The sequence below is a fragment of the Mastomys coucha genome, unplaced genomic scaffold, assembly GCF_008632895.1.
Source record: "Mastomys coucha isolate ucsf_1 unplaced genomic scaffold, UCSF_Mcou_1 pScaffold17, whole genome shotgun sequence".
NCBI classification, from domain to species: Eukaryota; Metazoa; Chordata; class Mammalia; order Rodentia; family Muridae; genus Mastomys; species Mastomys coucha.
This window is the reverse complement of record NW_022196899.1, coordinates 21,683,388-21,697,921: the sequence shown is the minus strand read 5'-3', so window position 1 is coordinate 21,697,921 and position 14,534 is coordinate 21,683,388. Positions and strand designations below refer to the sequence as shown.

The 14,534-nt window shown below is 42.4% G+C and overlaps 1 protein-coding gene across 4 annotated transcripts in view; it reads right to left on the bottom strand.

Moving 5' to 3' along the window:
• Tnik (TRAF2 and NCK interacting kinase) overlaps positions 1 to 14,534 on the bottom strand; it is a 416,591-nt gene that overhangs the window by 399,614 nt on the left and 2,443 nt on the right. The gene's annotated exons all lie outside the window — the stretch shown is intronic.

Sequence of the window (14,534 nt, the reverse complement as noted above, 5' to 3'; positions counted from 1 at the left end):
AAGGTCTGACAAACAATTTAAATAGACCTATAGCCACCAAGGAAATAGAAGAAGTCATCAAAATTCTCCATATATACATATACATATATATGTATATATAAACACATATATACATATATATATATATATATATATATATATATGTGTGTGTGTGTCTATATATAAGTATAAGACTGGACATTTTCATTTTTAGCACAGAACTCTATCAGATTTCCAAACAAGAGCTAATGCTAATACTTTTTTATTAATAACACTAAATTATTCAGTATTACTATAATAATTCTAAATTATTTAGTATTAATAACACTAAATTATTCCACAAAATAGAAACAGAAAAACCATTGCCAAATTCATTTTATGAGACCACAGTAATCCTGACACCCAAACCACATAAAGACTCAACAAAGAAAGAGAACTACAGGCCAATTTCTACATGAACACTGATGCAAAGAACACTTGAAAACTGAATCCTAGAACACATCAAAAAGATCACCCACCGTGATCACGCAGGGTTCATCTCAGAGATGTAGGGATGGTTCAACATAAGAAAATCTGACAATGGAATCCATCCTAGAAACAAACTTAAAGGGAAAAACCCACATGGTAATCTTGTTAGATGCTGAGAAAGCCTTTGGCAAAATCCAACACCCCTTCATGATAAAAGTTTTGGAGAGACTAAAAATAAAAGAGACATACCTAAACCCAATAAAGGCAATGTACAGCAAGCTCACAGCCAACATCAAATTAAATAGAGAAAAAGCAATTCCAGTAAAATCAAAAACAAGACAAGGATGACCGTTCTCTCCATATCTATTAAATATAGTACTTGAAGTTCTAGCTAGATAAAGAAAACAGCTAAAGAAGATCATGGGAATACAAACAGGAAAGGAAAAAGTCAATATTATCACCATTCAGAGATGATATGAGAGTATACATATGTGACCTCAAAAACTCTACCAAGGAACTTCTACAGCTGATAAACACCTTCAGCAGAGAGGCTGGAAACAAAATTAATTCAACAATCTCAGTGGCCCTCTTAAATACATACCATAAATGGGCCGAGAAAGAAGCCAGGAAAAGAGCGCCCTTCACCAGAACCGCAGGTAACTCAAGTACCCAGGCGTGACTCTAACCAAGCGAGGAAAAGACCGATATGACAAGAACTTCAAGTCCTTGAAGAAAGAAACTGAAGAAGCTAGCAGAAGATGGAAAGATCTCCTGTGCTCATGGATCAGTAGGATTAACATAATAAAAATGACCATCCTACCAAAAGCGATCTGTCTACACAGTCAACGCAATCCCCATCAAGATTCTATCACAATTCTTTTTTGTTTGTATTTTTTTAAAAATTTTTTATTAGATATTTTCTTTATTTACATTTCCAAAAATGTTATCCCCTTTCCTCCTTTTGGAAACCTCCTATCCCATCTTCTCTCCCCTGCTCACCAACCCACCCACTCCAGCTTCCCTGTCCTGGCATTTCCCTATACTGGGGCACAGAGCCTTCACAGGACCAAGGGCCTCTCCTCCCATTGATGACCAACAAGGCCATCCTCTGCTACATATGCGGCTGGAGCCATGAGTCCCTCCATGTGTACTCTTTAGTTTAGTCCCTGGGAGCTCTGGGGGTACTGGTTGGTTCGTATTGTTGGTCCTCCTATGGGGTTGCAAACCCCTTTAGCTCCATGGGTCCTTTCTCTAGCTCCTCCATTGGGTACTCTGTACTCAGTCCAATAGTTGGCTGAGAGCATCCACCTCTGTATTTGTCAGGCACTAGCAGAGCCTCTCAGGAGACAGCTATATCAGGCTCCATTGAAAAAACACTACTTAACTTCACATGGACAGCCAAAAACACACAATAGCTAAAACCATCCTGTACAGTAAAAGAACTTCTTGGAGTATCTACTACCATCCCTGATTTCAAGCTGTACTACAGAACAACAGCAATAAAAACTGCATGGTAGTGGCATAAAAATAGACAGGCTGATCAATGGAAACCAATCAAAGACCCAGAAGTAACTCCACAGAAGTATGGACATGACTTTTGACAAAGAAAACAAAATTATGAAGAGAAAAAAAAAAAGCACCTTCAACAAATGGTGCTGATCTGACTGGATGTCTGCATGTAGAAGAATGCAAATGGATCCATATTCATCCCCCTGCACAAAACTCAAGTCTAAGTGGATCAAAGATCTCAACATAAAACCAGATACACTGAACTTGATAAAATAGCAAGCGGGGAATACCCTTGAACACACTGGTTTAGGAAATAACTTCCTGAACAGAACACCAGTGGCTCAGTCTCTAAGATTAGTAAATAAATGGGACCTCATGAAACTGAAAACCTTCTTGTAAGGCAAAGGACACAGTCAATAGCACAAAATGGCAGCCTGCAGAATGGAGAAAAGATGGTCACCAACTCCACATCTGACAGAGTCTAATCCAAAATATACAAAGAACTCAAGAAACTAGACATCAGCAAACCAAGTACTCCAACTAAAAAATGGAGTATAGACCTATCTAAACAGAAAATTCTCAATAGAGGACTCTCAAATGGTCAGGGAAAACCTAAAGAAATGTTCAAACATTCTTAGCCATCAGGGAAATGCAAATCAAAATGACTCTGAAATTCTATCTTCCACTTGTCAGAATGCCTAAGATCAGAACCACAAGTGATAGCTCATGCTGGTGAATATGCAGAGCGAAGGGAGCTCTCCTCTCTTCCTTGGGGGAGTGCATATTTGTACAGTCACTCTGGATTTTAGTGTGGCAGTTTCTCAGAAAATTGGACTCGATGTACCTCAAGACCCAGCTATACCACTCCTGCAAGGACTCTTGCTCAACCATGTTTATTGAGGCTTGAATCATAATAGCCAGAAGCTGAAAACAACCTCGATGTCCCTCAACTAAATAATGGATTGAGAAAATGTGGTACATTTATGCCATGGAGTGTTACTCAGTTGTTAAAAAAAAAAAATAATGAAATTTGCAGGTAAATGGACAGAAGTAGAAAAAACTCATCCTGAAGGAGGTAACCCAAACTCAGAAGGCAAACGTGGTATATACTCACGTAACTGGAAAGTAAAGGATATTCGTGCTACTATCCATAGACCCAGAAAGGCTAAGGAACAAGAAGGGTTCAACAGGGAACACATGAATCTCCATAGAAAGAGGACATAGAATAGATTTTGCAGGTGGACTAGGGGTGGGTAGGGATGGGAACAGGAGGAATCAGGAAGGAGGCATGGAATGAGAGAGTACTGAAAAAGATGACTGAAACTGAGGGACATTTCAGGGGCAAGGTAGAAACCCAGTGTAATGGAAACTCCCTGGAATCCACAAGGGTGACCCTATCGAACACTCCTAGTGATGTGGGACACAGAGTTTAAACCAGCCATCTTCTGTGACCAGGCAAGACTTCCAGTGGAGGGATTCAGACACCAACCCACACTACAAAAACTACAACCTTCGATTTGTCTGGCCTATAAGATATGCTGGGGTAAAGGCGTCACAGAACCTGTGGGAGGAGCCAACCAGTGACTGGTTCAACTTGAGACCTACGCTATGACAGGGAGCCCACCCCTGACACTATCAGCAGGGTCAGGAACCAGACAGTGGATAGCCCAGAGACCTAAGGTAGAACCAAATACGACTGTCACAAACAACAACAATAACAACAAACAAACAAACAAACAAAAGATCAAATGATTCCTAATGATATTCTGAAGTGGACACTTAAGGGTTCTTTGGAGAGTCAATTGTGTTGGATGGTGATTTGCTGAGGCAAACAGGGAAGGAATGTTTTCATGAAGTGGACACAGGTGTAAAAGTCTAAGGCAGACTCATGAAGGAATGTTTCACTGAAACAGACACATGAAAGGACAAGCGGTGAAGGATTCTTTGCTAACAACACGAATGTATTGGTCCACCTTACACTGCATAGTTGAGCTCCATTTGTCTGGACTGTGTGGACTCAGGCTGATTGGATGCACATGCTGAGAGACAAGGAATACAGAGGACACATGATGTCTGAAGGGTATTGATAGGACTCCATAGAGTGATGGAGACAGAGCTTGGCTTGTTGTCATAGCTAGCTGCGCAATGCCTGTGGGTCTCTCATCTTCACTGATCCTCACTTCCCTGAGAGAGGCGGAGCTGAGAACTTCTCCTGGAGTTCCTGTTGGTCCCTCCTGCTGACTAGAGCTGAGGCTGTGGCCTGGCTGCCTCTGCTAGGTCGTATCATCGCTGTTATTACCACGACTCTATCGAACTGGACTGCTAGTCTATCTGTGAGGTGTTTGTGAGTGTATGAGCTGCTGCTGCCTGCTGACCTCTGAACTGAACTGCCAATTTCCAGACAACACAGGTGGGAGTTGCTCCAAAGAACCTTTCTAGACAGGTCCACTTCCCCCTATACTTTTTATCCCACTACCTCTGGAGAGTGGTAGCATTTAAAGGGAGGTTAAAGCATTTAAGAACCATCGTCAAAAATAGGATTTGAAAAAAAATAAAGTTATAATATTCCGCTATACGTCTAGCATAATCATCACCAGAGAGGTTTCATCCAACAACTGGAAACAGATGCAGAGACCCACAGCCAAACATTAGACGGGAGCTCAGGGATTCCTGTAGAAGAAAAGGATCCTAGGAGCCAGGGAGGTCCAGGACACCACAAGAAAGGCTCACAGAATCAACTAAGCAGAGCTCATAATGTTCACAGAGACTGACTGATACTCACAGAGCCTGCACGGGTCTAACCAAGCCCTGTGAATATATGTTATGGTTGTGTAGCTTGGTGTTGTGTGGCACTTCTAACTGTGGGAATGGGAGCTGTCTCTCACTTTATCTGCTTGTTTTTGTGACCCCTTTTCTCCTACTGGCTTGCCTCTCCCAGCCTAAATATGAGGGGATATGCCTAGTCTTACTGTAACTTGATATGCCATGTTTGGTCAATATCCCTGGGAGGCCTGGCCCCTTTTCTGAAGGGAAAGGAGAAGGATTGAGTCTGGGGGCAAGGGAAGGTGGAGGAGGGGCTGAGAGGAGAGGAGGGCAGGGAAGCTGAGGTCAGGATATATGAAAGAAGAATAAGGAAAAGAAAAAAAAAAAGATACTCATCAAGATACTATTTATAAGGGCTGGAAAGCTTGAAACAGCCTCCAACTTCATCAATGGGAATTAAATATTATGATACATCTTTGTAACAAAATTCTAAGTAGTCTACGAACAAGATTAGAAAGTTAAACATTGACTGGTCTACTACATATTAAATGTTTTAGTTGTGATAGCAGTTCTAGATAAGAACTTTTAGGATAATACTAAAATGTTTGTAAATGGAATGATAGGATGTTTCAGAATAATAGGAGAGATGAAGTAGTTAAGAGCTTGGTGAATCCAAGATTAGTCATGAGGAATAAATACCTGTTAAAGACAGAGATCTTTACCAACACTGCATGGGAGTGTGTTTTCTTAAGAAGGGTGTTTTTGAGACTTGATTCTAACTGCCTAGCTTGTACTCTATTGAAGTGGGCAGGTGACTTTTACTGGGTTTGCACAGATATTTGAGAACGAGGCCACTTAGACCACTGGCGGTCATTCTCCACTCTCTCCCTCCATTGGCTCCAACGATCAATAAGTTACTATATTTCTCCATGGATTTTCTCAGAAATACAGTCATACAATGTATGGCGTGGCATTTTTTACTAGGCTAATGTTCATCCATATGTTAACACTGACCAGCACTTTCTTTTATTACTAAAAGCTATTCCATTATATGGTATCCCACTTTGCTTTCTGTTGTTGTAATATTCCATGATCACAGGCAACCTAGGGGAAAATATAGTGTATTGACTTAAACTTCTTGGTCATGGTCCGTTATTGGGGAATGTCAGGATAGGAGAATGCCGTTTTGACCTACTCACTGGCTCGTGCTTTCTTACAGGGTCCACACCCATGGTCTACGGATGGTGCTGCTCACAGTGCCTGTAGTAGGCCCTCTCACATCAATCTTCAATCAAAATAGAAAAGGCCCCAGGCCAATATGATCTGGAAAATCACTCAATTTAAGTTCCCTCTTCCCTGGTGACTCCCGGTTGAGTCAAGTTGACAATAAAAACTGTCCAACACAGATGATCAACTGTGTATTACTTATTCATTAACTGATAGGAGATTTGAGGAGTCTCTTTATTAGAGCTACATTAAAGAGTCAACACATTTTTTGTATGAATATATATATATGTTCTTCACTTGAAGTTGATTCCTAAATCAAATTATAATTCTGTAATTTAACATCTTAAGGAACTGTCCAACTATTTTCCATGTACTAATATGCCATAATTCTGTTGATTTTATGTAACTTTAAATACCCTATAGTAGGGTTTCTATTGTTGTGAAGAGACACCATGATCATGGTATCCTATAAAGGAAAACATTTTATTTAAGATGGCTTCCAAGTTCAGGGCTTTAGTCCATTATTGTCATGGCAGAAAGCATAGCAGTGCCCAGGCAGACATGTTCTAGAAAAGGAGTCAAGATTTTTACATCTGGATCAAGGAGCAGAGAGAGAGAGAGAGAGAGAGAGAGAGAGAGAGAGAGAGAGAGAGAGAGCTAGCTCTCCAAATAGCGCAACTCCCTATGAGCCTATGGGAGCTGTTCTCATTCAAACCACCCACAAGTAAGAATTTTCTAAAAACTGTCTCATACAAAATCAGCAGCAGCATGGGAAAAGTTTAATGATTGATTGATTAAGTTTGTTTGCTTGCTTGTTTTGTGAGTAAGGAACTAAGTGTCTTTTCTAAGCAAACTCTGCCTATGCACTTTATCCTCAGCCATGTTTGTACTTTTTATTTTGAAAGCTGCCTATGCTGGCTTTGAACTTCCTCAATAGCTTAGGCAAACCATGAACTTGAGATCCTGTTGCCTCAGCCCTCAACACAGATGAGATTACAAACCTGTACCAGGAGGCCCTGATAACTATTAAGTTTACACAACAGGTTGCAGCTAACGTATAAATATCATCTTAATTCTTTTAAAGCTATGTATGTACCTATACTTAGGAGACATTACAAATTCACATTTCAAAGTGTATCAGTGCTTCTCATGAGACCTTTATGGAAACTCTCTTTGCTTGTTCACTGTTAAAAATTTTCTACAGAGATCATGAGTTGTTGTTATAATGATATGAAGAGAAAGCTTTGTTTCTTCAGCTAAAGAAATGTTTAACAATCCAGCAGTCTTTGTTCACATTTAATCTGAAGTTTTGGATGCTGGAATCCTTGGGTCACCCTGATTACATGTGGGCTAGGTCCTTACACGTATTCAACTTCCTAATAGTAGACCCTTGGCATACAAATATTAGCCATTCATTCATCTGTTAAGTTTCTTTCTTGCTTATGCAGAGAGATCGGGTCTAGAGCCTTGCTTACATGAAGCAAGTACCCCGCCACTGAGCTAAACCCTTAGCTCCCCAACTTCTTTTGTTTTAAGATAGGATCTCCCCCATGTATTGAGACCGGGCTCAAGCTTGTAATCATTCTGCCTTAGCCTTTGGTCAGTGAGCCTGTACCACTGTATAGGTAGTTCCTTACCTATATTGGCTAACTAGGCTGCACTTTCCTCTGCCCCATAGTTACATAGATCTGAGCACTTAACAATTAAGAATTCTTTATTTATACATAAAAGCAACTTTGCCAGAATCTCTGTGAACACACTTTGCCAAGTTTATTTTTGTATCGTAAGAATAGCGGATATTCTAAGAGGGCTCAGATATTAGCAATCCAGTGGGGTGACATAGAAGAACAGCACCCCAGCTGTGCTTTGGGGGCTTCATCCTACAAAAGAGACATCTCTGAGCTCCAGCGCCTACACTTACCAAAGAGGTACGTTGCTGCACCAAGCCCTGGATAGAAAGATTAGTAGACAGATGTGTGAACAGTTATGCATCCAAACACAGTAGAACAGTGGGTTTTCACACCAGAAATAATGGTAAACATACTGGATGATCTCATTTAAAGCAAAGCTTCAGATGGGGGGGGTGCACATATTTTTTTAAGTCAAAATACTCATAATTGTTTTAAAGACAATAAAAGCCTGGGTTAAATAGTCAAAGGGTGGGTGACTTAAAGATGTGTAGCAAAGACCTGGCCCTTAGGCAGTGCATCTCTCTTACAATCTGAAGAGATAATGCATCAAAGAAAACCTCTGGTGTGTGTGTGTGTGTGTGTGTGTGTGTGTGTGTGTGTGTGACAGGCAGCCTCTGGAGGGCACTTGTTGATGTTTGTCTCTGGCAGCATGATTCTGTACAATACCCTTCCCCACTGACTAGGGCTAACCTGAATTACAGACCAGATGGGGGACGTGATGAGTTACATCCAAGACTACGCCATCAAAGACTGTTGCTTTTGTCTTGTTTACTAAGATTGCTCTATCTGGAGAAGCCACTGCCGTGTCACAAAGATGCTCCAGTATGGTACCATGCGTCTGCCTTACTTTGCTTTCCATTCCTATGACAAAGCATGCTATGACCATCCTACGATCATGACTGAAAGCAGCTTCATGGAGGAAAGGATTTCTTTGGTTTATATAATCTGAGCCCATTGAGGGAAGCCCATTGAAGCAGAGGCCATAAAGAACACTGCTTGCTGGCCTGCTCCAATGCTTGTTTAGCCTTCCCCACTGACTAGGGCTATACCATCCAGGACCTCCCACATAAACTGTAAGTCAAGAAAATGCCCTACAGACTTGTCTACAGGCAATCTTATGGACGCAGCTTTTCAACAAAGATTTCTTCCTCCCAGTTACAACTCCCAGATATGTCGAGTTTGTGTCAAGTTCACAATAATCCAGCAGCACAGACCTCCCATGGTCCATCAGACGCCTTCCACCCATTGCTATCTGTGTCAGGATGAAAATTCAAGGTCATCTTCCCTCGGCTCCCAGAAGTATAACCCTTCCTACCTGGTATTATTCTTCAATAAAAATAGCTGCTCTAAACATCACAAGGATATTAAAAAGACCGAAACATCTTGTATGTGAGCATGCATGTGCTTGCACATGTATGGGTGCACACACACACACACACACCAGCCTTTAGATTCTAATACTCAAAATACGAAATCTCTCAAGACAGACTATGGAGAAATGATAGAAAAGCTGTAGAAACAAGATCTGTCCTACACAGAACATGGCACTGTATTTCTCATGGTTGGTGTTTTTGAAATTGTGCTGTTTGTAACAGGTGCACTCTGTAAGGGACATCCCCTGGAGTCATGTCACCTACAAATGGAGAGCATGTTCCCCAAGACTGTGCTATGACCAGAACAGGGTTACTTTTCTGGAGTTTCTATAACCTCTTTAGGCAGCACCACCTTCAGACCCTGTAAAAGGACTGTCATTTGTATATTCGTCCGTGCAGAGTTTATTGACTGCTGTGTGAAAGACTCTGCAGGAGATTCCCCAGGAAAGCAATCATGTACATTGTTTCCAAGAAGCCTGCTGTCTAGCAGATCTAAGCTAAGAAGGTATGGAGTACCAGGAGAGCAGTACCAGGTCAGATCTGTAAGTGCCAGAGAGAAAGTAACTCTATCTGTGAAAAAAACAAGGACAATTGTTTGGAAGCTGTAATCTGTGTATGTTTGTTATTGGGAAAGTTAGGACCTAAGGAAGAATAAGGTAAGGTGTGATACTTGCTAAAGCGTAAGCTTTGGCCCTTGGGCTAGGGAATCAAGGAAAGCCTGCTACAAAGAAACGGCCAGAAAGAAAACGTGTTTTAAGAAGACATATGTGGCTGCCATGATAAGGCTGGGAAGGGGGAAGCTACTTGTGGAGACATGGGAGGTGGGTCTTGTCATCACAGTAGCTACAGAGAAGAGTGGAGACATGGCGGTTCATATAATAGATACTCAGAAGGAATATTTATGCTTGGAGTGCAGGAGGGTGTATCTCCTTGGGATAACTGGACTCAGTCTGGGCACGTAGGAAGGGGTAAGGGGGAATATCTCCTTCTGAAGATAAAAGCAAAAAATCCTTCACCATCCGAACAGGAAAACCCGTCCAGAAGGTCCTGATCTTTCCCATAGGAACCTCACATTTATAGGCACAGGAGAACTTTTCATTCAAAAAAACATCCTGGAGATTTTCTTGACAGCCTCAGCAGGATGCTAACAAAGTAGCTTTCCTTCTAAGGGACCCTCACCCCACCCCTAAGAAAACTTCACCCTGCCCCCAGGATGGGAGCAATAATGCAACTTTGAAACATTTGTCAGACTCCAGCTATCCTAAATTCTGTCAGCACCGGGGATGGCTGCACTCAAAGGGGCATGGCTGCCAGGATACAATGACAGCAGCCCTGAGGGACCGCTCTCATTGACAGAGGAGCAACGTCAAAGCAAGGAGTGTAGACTTTAATTCTAGAGCAGAAAGGAGGACCAAGATTCAGAATACAAGCTATCCATGAGCCTTAGAGATGTCTCTGTGTGTGTGTGTGTGTGTGTGTGTGTGTGTGTGTGTGTGTTTCTTTGATGAAGAAAAAGCATTTGAAATTCTTTCATCAATTAAATATGCCATGATCTCCTAAACAGATAATTATGCAAACAGCAAACCAAGACTTGTATTAGACTTTGTATTAAAGATTACTCCAGTTAATAATGAACACTGAAAATGCTTCTGCCTATAGCGTTGATGTTCTGGTAGCTATGAGAGGCCATGTCACTGAAAAACAACAACAACAAAAATGTCCTAAAAACCTGTTCAAAGTCTCAGAAAAGCAACCAATGCATCCAGAGGAAGACAGCTGCACTACTGCCATTTTAAGATACTGTCATCAATCCATGCAACTTTACTAAAATCTCATTTTAGACCAAATTTAATTAAGTGCTCTTGGGTAATGAATTAATAATGTTTCAAGAATTCTTTAAGACCCTAGAGACCTCTGACCAGGTTTTAAGCACTGAGATATTAGTGTATCACTATAAGTGTCCATTCCCTGCCCATCCCCTTTGAAAAAAAGGAAAAACCAAGAAAAGACATGATGTAGTAAAGGTGTTTGCACTTGAATCATGGGCCATCCATACAGAAGAGGAAGCAAGACAAGAAAGAGAAAGCGCCTTAATGGATAAGGATGCTGACTAATACTAGTCTAGAAACCGTAATCTCTAAAAGGCTTCTGGGCCAGCCTTGCTCCTCTGTAATGGGGGTCTACCCTAGATCCAAGCTCCCCCGAGGACCTAAGAACGTGTACAAGGTCGATTGAGCACATAAGCTAAAGTCAGTTTCAGCGCTGAGACAAAAGGCATGCCCCATGAAGAGCGACTGAGAAAGAAACCTGAACTCAACCTCTAGCCTCCACATGCACAGACACTCAAAAAGATGTGCCTTCTGAACTAGGCGCCATGGCACACACCTGTCATCCCACCATTCAGGAGGCAGAGGCAGAACTATTCTCACCATTCAAGGTCAGTCTAGGCTACAGAGTGAGTTTCACATAATCCTAGGCTATATCTTAATAACCTGTCTCAAGAAAACAAAAAACAGATAAACACACAGACACACACACACACACACAAACCTGTCCTTCAGCACTTTTCACAGGGTGCAGTCTCTGGAATCAAATTCTACCTACTGACATATGTATATGTTGTCGCCTTGTGACGTAAGCGCTGCGTAATAAAGCCTTTGACTTTAGAGTCCAGGATGGTAAAGACAAGCAGGTGTCATTCCATCTTTGTGCTCCTGTGTCACAGAGCTAACAGGAGATGCACAGGAAGCCCGGGAGCTTGTGACATTCCACCGCGTTCACTAACACATTCATTCATGCAAGCGCTCATTCATTTGTTCATTCACTTATCCAATCACTTGTTCAACTAATGAGAGGGCTAAATTCAAAGGACTCTACGGCCCTTAACAAACTGGTAAGGAGGGAAAAAGAAAAGCTTGCAGCCCCAGCCCTGGTAGCAGCCCCAGCCCTGGTAGCACAAGCATGCAAAGTGCAGTTGAGAGGTACATGTGAGAGCTTTCCAGATGAGATTAACTCTTCCATGTTGGTTTTGATGGAGAAGTAGATGGCTCAGTCGGCAAAGCACCTGCTGCACAAGCATGAGGACTTATGTTTCCATCCCCAGCAGCCACACACACAAAAAAGCTGTATACGACAGTGACTGTAAGGGGATGAGGGTAAAAACGAGACGATTCCTGAAGCTTGGAGGCAAGCTAGTCTTGCTCAGTCAGTGGGTTGCAGGGTTAGTCAGGGAACCTGTCTCAAGGAGTAAAGTGGAGAGGCCTGAAGAGAAAGCTGCTCTTCCTAATGACCTGTGTGCGATTCCCTACACTCATGTGGCAGCTCACAACCATCTGTAACTCCAGTTCCAAGATCAGACATCCACTTTTGGCCTCTGCAGTCTCCAAGGATGCTGTAGTGCACAGGCATATATGAATTTAAAACACCCAAACATATGAAAAGTATAAGTAAATAAAAACAAAAAATAAGGTACAGAGAAATAGAGAAAGGTACCTGACGTTGACCTCTGGTCTCCACATTCGCATGTACATACACAAACATGCCAGCTATACACATGCATGTACCAACTTATATATACAAACACTACACACATATACGTCAGGGGCAGGGAATTCGGGAAGAAAAGGGGGGAGGAAAGAGGCGGGTGTAAGTCATCTAATTTTGTTCAAATAGAAAGGTATGTCCAAATCCTGCTCCAAGCTGAAAGTCTGAGGTCAGAATCCCTGACCTTGAGTGCCCGATGCCATGGGCCAAGCTGAGCAGAGCCAGTGTGCTCCAATTCAGAAACATGATCATCTTCAAAGAGCTGTCTGGACTGAGCTCACCTCATAGGCGATGCAGCATCATGGGGGATTATTTCATCTCTTAATACAGTGAGGTCTGAAGCAGGCATGACTCAAGCCAGGTCTGAATAAGATAGTTTGCAGTAGCCTGGGCGCGTGCACACACATTTTCATACACCCACATGGATAGAATCTATATCCGTAATACTATATGTAATATCCGCATCTCCAGCAATTGTAAAAAAGCATGCGTGGACACCAGCAACCTCACACACAGAGGCATCTGAATAATGTGCATGTCTGGACGGACCCCTTGGGACATGTTCAGATGGAGACGGGTTACTGAGAGAGGTTATCCGTGCGGGACACCATCTGTCCTATGTGATTTAGATCTCTATTTGCCTGCAAAGAAGAGACTGAAAAAAAAGCTAGTAGACAAGATAAATTCCAAAGGTGCCGGATAGCTCTGGTAATTTGATTTTAGGAGTTCACTGTTTCTAGCAGCTTGTCCACTCTCAAGACAAAAAAAAAAAAAAAAAAAAAAAAGAAAAAAGAAAAAAAAAAAGAAAAAAAAATCCATGCCCCTGGTCAAGTGATTTATTTCTCTTGCCCGCCCCACAAACAGAAAACATCTCACTGACTTCATTTCCAGCTACAGATGATGTGTCTTAGAGAACAGATTGAGGAGTTAGGAATCATATTCTTTCCCCTGGCTACTTTTATTTCCCCCTTGGCTGTGTGACCTTGAACAAAAAAGTTTATCTCTCTGGGCTTCAGTTTCCAGAGTGTTAGATTATGGGAGTGGGCCAGCGTTCTAAGATTCTCTCCCACCTCTCATCCATGAAACCATCCCCTACCTAGCATTCAAGATTTAGTTGGGCTTGATGAACTCCGAGATGAGGACTTAATAAACGGAATTCTGATTAATTATTTCCTAATCACAAACCCCACTTCATCTCACTCAAAAAACAAAAACAAAACCACCACCACCGCCACCGCCACCACAACAACAAAAAACGCACCCACATCTTGCCTGGTCTCCATGACAGGGCTGGTACTGGTTGCTCTGCTTTGAATTATGCATTGTTCCTATTGGGGGGAGTTTTAGACTGGGCCCCAGTCTGGGATCACTGGCTGAGAACAATAAGCCCCCAAAATCAGAAGGAGAAAGGCCTCTCTAGACAGGATCTGCTTTTAAACCACCACCAAGCGCAGGGCTTACAAAGAGCATCGATTGTATACATTAAGGAGCCACAGGGATGTCGAGGGGCTGGCGGGGCTGCTCCACTGACCTTGCCTGCATTTCAGGGTCAGGGTTTCCTCAGAAGGACTTTTCTGCAAGCTCAGGAACCGACCTCTCCAAATCTGGGGACGCAGCCACCACCATGTATGCTCCCATTCGTGTGGCTCACCTAAGAGCCCTTGGAAACAAACCTACCTGCACACCTAACCTACCACAAGACTGCCTGAAGCGCCCTGGCCTGCTGAGTACAACAGCCTGCCCATCTGCATGTAAGTCTTCCAGCCAGTAGCTCCCCAGACACGTGGAGTAGCTGTTATCCTAGCTCTCTGCACACCCCAGTGCAGGCAGTGAATTCACTGGGCTTCCTGGGTGACAAAGAGCAATCTCAGTAAATCATACAAAGATATCTGTTCCACATACACATAGCAGAGCCGGGGTCTCCTCAAGCGTGAATCAAGGTGCTCTGATGACAGGTTCTGTGTCTGGTATCTCAGAAAAA